This window comes from Stenella coeruleoalba (assembly GCF_951394435.1).
Source record: "Stenella coeruleoalba genome assembly, chromosome: 6".
Lineage (NCBI taxonomy): Eukaryota > Metazoa > Chordata > Mammalia > Artiodactyla > Delphinidae > Stenella > Stenella coeruleoalba.
The window spans coordinates 73,285,371-73,295,323 of record NC_137151.1 but is presented as its reverse complement, the minus strand read 5'-3'; the positions used below and the strand labels follow the sequence as shown (position 1 = coordinate 73,295,323).

The following is a 9,953-nucleotide window of genomic DNA, read 5'->3' as shown; positions in this document are numbered from 1 at the left end:
AATATCATTGGGGAAAAAAAGGCAATTGTTGACCATGGGTGACATAAAATAAAACCTAGAGAGAAGGAGAAAAGCATGTTCCATGTTAATATGCATTTATATCACATAACATTCTTTTTCTGAATTAATCTTTTTATGATGCCCTTCTAATCCTGAGTAATATAAGGCTGGACTGTAGGGAGGGATAGCAGGGACCCTGAGAGAGAGGGAGAAAGAAAAACAACCCTCACCCTAAATGTAAAAGACCTCCCACTTCACAGTAAGTGGGAATGAGGCATGGTGGGGCAGGTCCACAACAGGGCCCGTGTGGAAGGGAACGGTGGCTCTGAGATGGCCCCTGAAATGGCTTTGAAATCCTACAAGTACTCTGTCACCCAAACGACACGGCCCCATACAAGGACAAGCTGTTTCCTTACCGGAGAGGTGGATAATGGACTGGTCAGGGTCATTATGGGTGAGGATAAGATATTCATTATCTCATTTCCACTTCACGACAACACCTCTGTAAGGTGAAGTTTACCTTCTACAGTGAGACTTAGAAAGACCTGGTGCCAGAACCAAAACTTAGATCTTCTACTCCAATTCTTGGTGACTTTTCAACATGTCCTAGGAATATGTTAGCTAGTTAACTTACTAGCAAATGCCACTACTGAGAAGATATTCCTGTCAGAAGGTTTCCAAAGTGAGGGGAATGTGGTTGAAAAAGCTGTGATTTCCAGAAGGTTCCTCTAAATCATTTAAGTGCCTGGTATCACTCTTAATGCTTTGGCAAGTGGGAGAGAATGAACTCCTCCTGGAGCCCAGGGCGGGTGTTGAATAGGAGAGTGTGTCCCTGTGGGCCAACAGAGGGCCTTAGGCAAAGCTGTCCTTGTGACTTTCTCCCTGGAGGAGTTCTTTGATGAGGGCAGAGACATCTGTAGGGACTCCAAGCATGTATTAAGGATGTTGCCAGTGTCAGAGCTGAGTTGGATTTGCAGGGATGTAGAACTGGGTGACATACCCTGTGTTCTAATTTGCATGAGACATAGAGCTCTGTGAGAAAGAGCTTGAACTCAATTCAGATTTATAATTATAGTTCAGATTTATACAGTCCTGATAGATAAACTTGGTGGTACTGAGAAAAAGCCACACTGCACAGGAGCAAGAAGGCCTCCTGTTTGGAGTTTAAATACTTTTTGACTTAGGAATAGTAGAAAGAAGATAGTGTGAGAAGAGCTGAAATGATAAAACGTAGTTGGTGGAAATGGAGAAGCATTAAGTAGATTTTTTTACATTTAAAAAATTGTTGAGCTAGTGATAAGGTGTTGAGTGTTGTTTTACATTTTATGTTTGTCTAGGTAAGAGCAAAATAAGTACCTCTTTGCTGGTAGAAATGTTTCTAATATTAGATAGGAAAAAAATTTGGAGGAAAATTTGCAAATAAATACAGTAATTAAAATTCTGCATTTTCATAGGCTTTATCACTGAATGAATATATGTCGACTTTGAGAGGCTTAAATCCATCTTAGGATCAATTTACAGTCCATGAAGGAGCTTCTGGGCACTGTGGTAATTTGATATTGTGCCAATTTAGCTAAGTTGGAACTGTGTTTTCCAGAGCTCTCTTCTCTGTATGGCTCCTGGTTAGGTCTGGTCACATGAGAAATCTGCCTGAGATTTGGAAAGCAGCAGTTAAACGGAAGCCTTTACATTTGTAAGCTCCATGTAGGGTCCCAGGTGCAACTCATACTTGTCACTACAGCAGCCTTTGGGTGGTGGGGCAGCAGCTGGGCACTCAGCGCCTCCAACTCCTACCAGATCTTTTTCAGCTTTTCTGAGTCCTAGACCAGGGGTTCAGGGTATGTGCTGCTTTGAGGGGGAAGGCTTAGGTCAGGTCATCCATATAATCAAGGTGTGAAATGGTGAGAAACAGACAACACTGGTACCAGTTTGTCCTCACAGGTTTGTCCTTGCTCTCTGTAGTTTGTTCTTGGCTCTTCTTCCTGACTCCCTGCCCTGCTGACCTACAGGTTCATCACCAGATGCAGAGACAGTAACCTTCCGTAATCTTCACCAGCTCCCCTTTGTGGTCTTAGGAAATTTGATCCTTTAGCTCTCCCTTTCTGAGACATTATTTATTTCCTTAGCTTCTCCCCAAATTATGTAAAGTCTAATCTCTGTAGTAATTCCCTTATTCACATCACTCATAGCGGTCCTGCTTTCCTGGTCAAACCCTAACTGATACAGGCACCATATCTGTGCAACATACCTTCTTGTGAATAACAGGACCCTCTAGGGGAATTACCCTCTGAGTGCTCTTCAAGCTAAATTTGGTGTACCTTGACAGAGCAAAGGAAAGAATAATTAACTTTACAGTGACCTAATGTTGTCAAGATATTGAAGTCTGCCAATGTCTCCTAATCTTGAATTAAAGATTCAGTAGAAAAAAGATTCATGTTAATAAGAGAACACATTCTTATTATTATGAAATCTAAAATAAAAAGTAAATGTCCTTGTTTTATAGCACCATTAATAGGAACCAGGAGACTTCAGTGACCAGGAAATGTTATGCTGTTTGCATACTAACAAAAAGATATCTGAAATGTATTGTAGACAGTTGGATGATTATATAAGATCTACATTTATTACTTTTAGCATAGGCAATTTTAATATATATCTTGATAGGGATCTGGAAGAATAAAGTGTTATTTCATTTAATTAGAGTGAAAACATGAGATCACTTGGCAATTATTTGTGTCTTGGAAGGAAAAGAGAGAACTCATCAGAAAGCAGTGGAACATTGTTAGTTCCTGTGTTCTTAAAATTTTTTACACTAGTAAGTGAAGTACTTCTCAGATGTAAACCTCTAGTCAGGAGTTCTTGTGGGAAACAACATACCATTTGTTTCTTAAGAAGAGTAACTTTTTGAATTGAACCCTTGTGTCCTACAAGAGGTTGTGTATAATACAGCATGATTTTGAGAATATTTTATTGGCTTATTTTCCCTCATCATCACATTAGAATTTAGAATCAAATTTTCTTTTCTGTATTTTTCACTCAGTGATCATTGTTACCAGCTTGTGAGTTTGAAATCACAATCTCATGGAGTTCTTCATCTTGAATTCCTCATTCCCCACAGAGTTGGGCCTCATTTAAGCACAGAATACTATGGTTGTAGGGCAGCTGAGAGTAGGGAGCCACTGGAGGGGTGAGGTGTTGTACGAAGGAACGAGAGCTGATGACAGGCACTAAGAAGGCAGAGGGAAGGGTGCAGAAAGGGGCGAAATCTATAAAATTCCTCATCTATAAAATGGGGGTTTGGGGCCAGATCTCTCATTTTCAAATACATTTTATTTACAGAACCATTTGTTTATATGCAGTCCTCCGAAGAAAACTCAGTATTTAAAACAAAAGTACTCTGATTGGGGAAGGGTCAGACACATCCCTACTCCCCCACATCTTATTTCCCTGCCTCCTATGAGTAAAACTACTTTTGAATAAAGTATACAAGCTAGAAAACGTTTGAAAACTGTTGGTTCCCATATTCTCATTTTATAGTTGAGAGAACTGAAGTTCAGAGACTTTTCCAAAATCAAACACTTAGTCAGTGTTAACCTTCAAAACTGAGACTAGAACCTGTGTCCTGATTTCCAAATATCTGATTTTTCAACTTTTTATGTGGGATTCTGGCTAAGTCCATACTCATTTAATTACTGTTGTCAAATCTACATCTTCACATTTAACTTTCCTTTATAAAACTGCAACAATGATATGGAATCAGAATCTTTGAAATAAAATCTTTCTGTGTTAATCCTGCCAAGAGGTTTATTTTTGGTTCATTTTCCTTTTTTGGAATAGTGTGTGAAAATCATGACTATATAAATGCTGTTTGATAATGAAAATAAGGGTGATGATTTTAAACCATTGTGTGCCTATCTCTACCACAATAAGAATATGGTCTGCTACGGTAGAAGGTTATTAATAAGTGAGCTTATATAATAAATATTTATTGTGCATCACGGCAGCTGGTCTCCAGAAATGGTGGTCAGTAAACTGGCTTGCAGGTATTCGTGCCTTTTGTAGTCCCTTCAAACGTTGAATCTGGGCTGACCTTGTTTCATTTTAATGAATAGAACGTGGTAGAAGTGATGGTATGCCAATTCTGGTCTTAAGCCTTAAGAAGCCTGGTAGCTTCCTCTTTTGCGTTTTTGGAAGATCTAAGCCACCATGTAAGAAGTCTGGCAATCCTGCTGGAAAGACCACATGGAGAAACCTTATGGTGAGTGAGAGGGCCTGAAACTGTCGAGAAAGAGAGAGAAGGAGAGAGAGAGAGATTGATTTAGCTGGCAGAGAGAGTGAGAGAGAGAAATCAATTGATTCAGCTGTTCCAGAGACCCACTGAGCCCGGACTTCAGCCATCTCTGTGAAGGGGCCACACAGCCTGGGCCATTTAGTCCAGCCAAGCCCCCAGATGACAGCAGCCCAAAGATTGTTTTATGTTTAACAGTCACAGTCCTTTTGAAACACTGTCTTTTTTTTTTTGTGCGTGGTACGCGGGCCTTTCACTGTTGTGGCCTCTCCCGTTGTGGAGCACAGGCTCCGGACGCGCAGGCTCAGTGGCTATGGCTTACGGGCCCAGCTGCTCCACAGCATGTGGGATCTTCCCGGACCGGGGTACAACCCGTGTACCCTGCATTGGCAGGCGGACTCTCAACCACTGTGCCACCAGGGAAGCCCTAAACACTGTCCTTTTAAACACAGTCCTTTTTTAATACAACTGTCTCCAAACATCTTTTTAAATTTTGTTCTTATTGTTGATGGTTCTTTGTGCTTATCAGGGTTTCATGGAGTCATATTCTTTTTCTGAGCCATTTCTCAGCCCCAAGACTGTCTTATTTGGCCTTTGTTGCACAGAGTATTTTCAAATTCTATCTGAAGTTGAAATGAGAAACAGTTGTAGCTTTCAAGGTGGCAACTCCTAGGATTTCTGGGTTCTCTATTTTCCCTTGCATCATGCTTGTAGATAGGCCTGTTCTTTTCATGAGCTCACCTATTTTGTAGAATCTTGTTAAATACAGCTAGGAATGACCAGAGTACACTAGTAACATTTTGTTTTGCATTCTCTTCACCCAAAGCCATAAATTTATTAGGGTTATTACCTGCTGTTTAAGTTATTGCAGGTGAAAATTTCACCAAATATTTGATCCTTGCATAACACGGGTCACCATTTTTCTAGCTCCGAATAATAGTTTCCTTGCCACCTGCTATCTGGTGCAGAAGGTAGGGCCACATAGCAGCACCCCACTTCTAGGTACCAATTTCTGTATTAATCAACTTTGCTCCAGTAACAATATCTTAGGGGCTTGCAACAATAAAACATTTATTTCTCATTCACATGGCTTGTATCCTGTAGGCAACTGTGGCCCTACTCCAAGTGTCTTCTCATTCTGGATCATGTTAAAGGAGAAGTACCTCTATGAGACAGTCCCATTTCCCATTCTTATGGAAGAGGAAAAGATCAAGAGTCCTGGAAGAAGCTCCTGATGCTTCATAAAGCTTCTGTTTAGGTGTGGCATACATCGAGTGACCAAAACAGGGTAAGTGGCCTAGCCCAGTACCAGTGAGGTGAGGGGGTATGCTCCCTCTGCAGGAGGAATGGCAAGCCATATAACAGTAGTAGGTCATCCCTTCAGAAGGAAGAGGATAGTGAATAATGCAAGCAAAATACCATCCACCGTAAACATGTGTATGTATTTCTTTTGCTCATATTTTCACTTCAGACAGTTACTCTGTTGGACCCAGCCTTTTCGCTCTTTGATTTACCTGTTACCCTGATCAGTCATGCTATATATAGGTGTTAACTTTGCTCTTTTTTTAAAGTTAATTTTTAAATTTTATTTTTTTAAATTGGGGGTTGACATATAGCATTATATTAATTTCAGGTGTACAACATAATGATTCAAATTTTTATATACTGCAAAATGATTACCACAGCAAGTCTAGTTAACATCCATCACCATACATAGTTACAAAACTTTTATTTCTCCTTGATGAGAACTTTTAAGACATACACTCCTTAACAACTTTCAAATATGCAATACAGTATCGTTAAATATAGTCAGTCACCATGCTGCATATTATATTCTCATGATGTGTTTATTTTATGAGTGGAAGTTTGTACCTTTTGACCACCTTCATCCATTTTGCCTATCCCCCACCCCCACCTCTGGCAACCACCAATCTTTTCTCTGTATCTTTGAGCTTGCTGTTTTTGGTTTTTAGATCCCACATATAAGTTAGATCATTTGGTATTTGTCTCTCTCTATTGGACTTATTTCACTTAGCGTAATGCCCTCAAGGTCCATCCATGTTGTCACAAATGGCAAGATTTCATCCTTTTTTACATCTGAATAATATTCCATTGTGTATATATACCACGTCTTCTTTATTCATTCATTCATCGATGGACACTTAGGTTGTTTCTATATCTTGGCTGTGGTAAATAATGCTGCAGTAAACATATGGGTACAGATATCTTTTTGAGTTAGTGGTTTTTTCCTTTGGATAAATATGCAGAAGTGGAATTGCTATGCCATGTGGTAATTCTATTTTTCATTTTTTGAGGAACCTCTGTACTGTTTTCAATAGTGGCTGCACCAAATTGCATTCCCACCAACAGTACACAGGGTTCCCTTTTCTCTGTATCCTCACCAACACTTGTTATTTCTTGTCTTTTTGATAATAGCCATTCTAGCAGGTATGAGTTAATAATCTCATTATGGTGTTGAGTTGCATTGCCTTCATGATTAGTGATGATGAGCACCTTTTCATGTATCTGTTGGCCAGCTGTATGTCTTCTTTGGAAAAATGTCTGAATGTTCCTCTGCCCGTTTTTTAATTGTTGCATTGTATGAGTTCTTCATATATTTTGGATATTAACCCCTTATCAGGTAGATGATTTGGAGATATTTTCTTTCATTCTGTAGATTACGTTTCCATTTTGTTGATGATTTCCTTTGCTGTCAACTGCTGCATTCTTGTTTCTCAATTCTCTACTTGCTTGCAGCTGCCTACTCTCATTTCAGACTTGCTCATATCTGCATTCTGGATTGTGAAACCATCAACTTTGCTCTAACTATCCCTACCCTCCTACTACTTCTCCAATTCTGATATGTGAGGAAAAAAAACCAAAGCCTTTGAAAATTCCAACTTTAGATTAACTATACACTAATGATCAAATTATTGTGCAGTTTTACTTGAAGCATGAAAAATTAGCTACCTTTGGTAGCTAGGACTAGAAGATTCTATTCTACTATTATATCTGAGAACTTCGGTAAACTACTCAATATAATTTATCATTGGAAGTTAAATTCTGATTTAGAAGAGACAGTCACTTCTCTTATAATTCTGGATAGGATAAACATGGTCTTCTTGGAGAGTTAATTTTACTTGATAAAAACCTTTTTTGGATTTTTATTCTTTTGAAAGGTTTTATTCTGATGTGGATGAATGTCTTTAATACACTGTTGAGTAAAGAAAGTAAATTTCTTGGGGCTTCCCTGGTGGCGCAGTGGTTGAGAGTCTGCCTGCCAGTGCGGGGGACATGGGTTTGTGCCCCGGTCCGGGAAGATCCCACATGCCGCGGAGCGGCTGGGCCCATGAGCCATGGCCTCCGAGCCTGCGTGTCCGGAGCCTGTGCTCTGCAATGGGAGAGGCCACAACAGTGAGAGGCCCGCGTACTGCCAAAAAAAAAGAAAGTAAATTTCTGATCAATGTTACAGAACGGTTCAATTTATATATGGTTTTTTTCTGTGCACATACAAAAATATGTATATATAAAGGTATCTGTATATTTATTTGTCTATTGATACATACTATACTGATAAGTGTGTTTCTAGGGAACAGGGATGGAAGACTTTTATTTTTCCTTTATATAATCTTGTTATATTTAAATTTTTACAAGTATATATTATCCTGTCAATAAAAAGAAAAAAAGAAAGCACAAAAGTCACTAAAATTTTGTTGCTGATGTAAAAGTAAAATCTGTGAATTCTTTTTGTGTGTCAGTAAATCTCATTTTATGAAAATTTAGAAAGAAGAACATTTCCATGCATAGTGAGTTATTGGGAAGCTTACTTTGCGTGTATTTTGGGAATGTGGAGTTAGTTGTACCGCCTGCCGGAAGGCATGGTGGTTACTGTAGCAGGGAGCAGTAATGCTGACACGTCCTGAGAGGGCTGGTTGTGTTGATCTGCAAGACTCCCCTGAACATGTGCAAAACCAGGACAGCCAGTTCTTTTGAAAAGCAAGTGCGTCGTCTTTCTAAGCAGTGTTTTTTATTTGTTTGTTGTTTATGTTTTTTGGCTCCTCAAATTGGTTCAATTTCCTGCCACGATTGTGCTCTTTCACATATTTAGTTCTGTTAAATTCTATCTTTCTCTACAGTGATTTTTTTTCAGTTACCCCCAACTAGCAGAAATTATGGTTTTAAAAATAATTATTCATGTCAGCATTTATGTTCCTTAAAAATAGTGTATTTAAAATTGTATTTCCTTAAGGAATATGGATTGGTGGTTAAAATAGTGATAGCAATAACAATAATAGAATAGCTAACATTTACTGAGAGCTTACTATTTGCCAAATACTGTTCTAAGTGCTATACATGTATGAACTCATTTCATCCTCCAGACAATCCTGTTAGGGAAATGATTCACATTTTATAGACGTAGAACCTGAAGCATGGAGAAGTTAAGTAAGTTGCCCTACCATACCTAGCTTGAAACTAATGAAAATATGTTAAATAGAAATTCTGACCAACCTAAAATCATTAAGGGCAGTGACAGAGATTGCCTTGTGCTCCCCACAATGGCCTTCACTGTGACCATGATTATGATAGATAGCAACACTCCCACTTCACTAGGGAATCTGCTAAAGGAGAAAAGCCAGCCTACAAAGTACGTATTTAAGATACAAGTTTGCAATTTCAGAAAAAAAGATCGGGTTAGAAGCAATACAATGAAGTCACTACCACAGACAAACAAACAAACAAACAAAAAATGCTTTAAACTCCCTCCAAGGTCATTGTCAGAATATCTTTGGAGGGTAAAGTTCATTTAATAGGGAAAATTTGGAGAAGCCCAATCGAACAGATGGATGACAGAGTGCAAGAAAAGGCAGCCAGGCTGAAAATGACAAATTTTACTTTGCTGGAAAGAGTATTTGGATGAGAAACTGAAATTAACCACATTCTTTATCTTATTATTGTATTATGGCATGAATTTAATAATTTGGCCAAATTTTTTGTTTTTTTCTTTACTATATTTATTATGTTGATATCTGGTAAGACATTTAAATTATTCTATTTCTAGGTGGTAAAATAACTGGTAAAGAAATTTCCTACACTTACAAGAGTCTCATTAAGAAGCAGGTTTTGTGCTGAAAAAAAAAATATATACACAGTGAGAAAATCTTTCAGAGGCTAAATTTCGGGGGAAATATCCAGCATCAGGATCTATCTTGGATTGACTGTTTGCATAATGCACAAGGCTACACTCATTATCTGTTCTTACAGCACATAACAATGATGTGATTAGAGTTTCTGGAACGGTAACTAATTATGTTAGCTGCTATTTCACATTATATCCTATATTAGGAAGATTATTTTGGCAAGAGATTCATAGTTTCTCAAGTTCAAATTGTTTTAATTTTGATATATTTATTTGGGGGAAGGTAAATTGTAACATTAAAACATTATAAATGTTTTATGGAGAGCATGTGGTATGTTGTCAAAAATGTTTATTTAAAACTTATAGATTGGCCTTGTTCTCATTTATCATAATCACTCGAAAGATAAAAAATAATTAAGAGCTGACATGTTTGCTTTTAGATATTAGTTGCTGTTAAAGTTACTCTTGGGAGTAATATTTCATCTTTGAATCAAACTGTAAATAACAGATGAGACAAATGGAGACTGT

At 38.2% G+C, this 9,953-nt stretch overlaps 1 protein-coding gene across 2 annotated transcripts in view; it reads left to right on the top strand.

Moving 5' to 3' along the window:
* PDE11A (phosphodiesterase 11A) overlaps positions 1-9,953 on the top strand; it is a 466,258-nt gene that overhangs the window by 25,395 nt on the left and 430,910 nt on the right. Inside the window, exon 1 of one of the 2 annotated variants that reach the window (XM_079923542.1) lies at positions 5,559-5,576. The exons of the other annotated variant lie outside the window; for it this stretch is intronic. The gene's annotated coding sequence lies outside the window, so the exon portion shown is untranslated. Of the gene's footprint in view, positions 1-5,558; positions 5,577-9,953 lie in introns of those variants that run through there. 2 annotated transcript variants of the gene reach the window in all.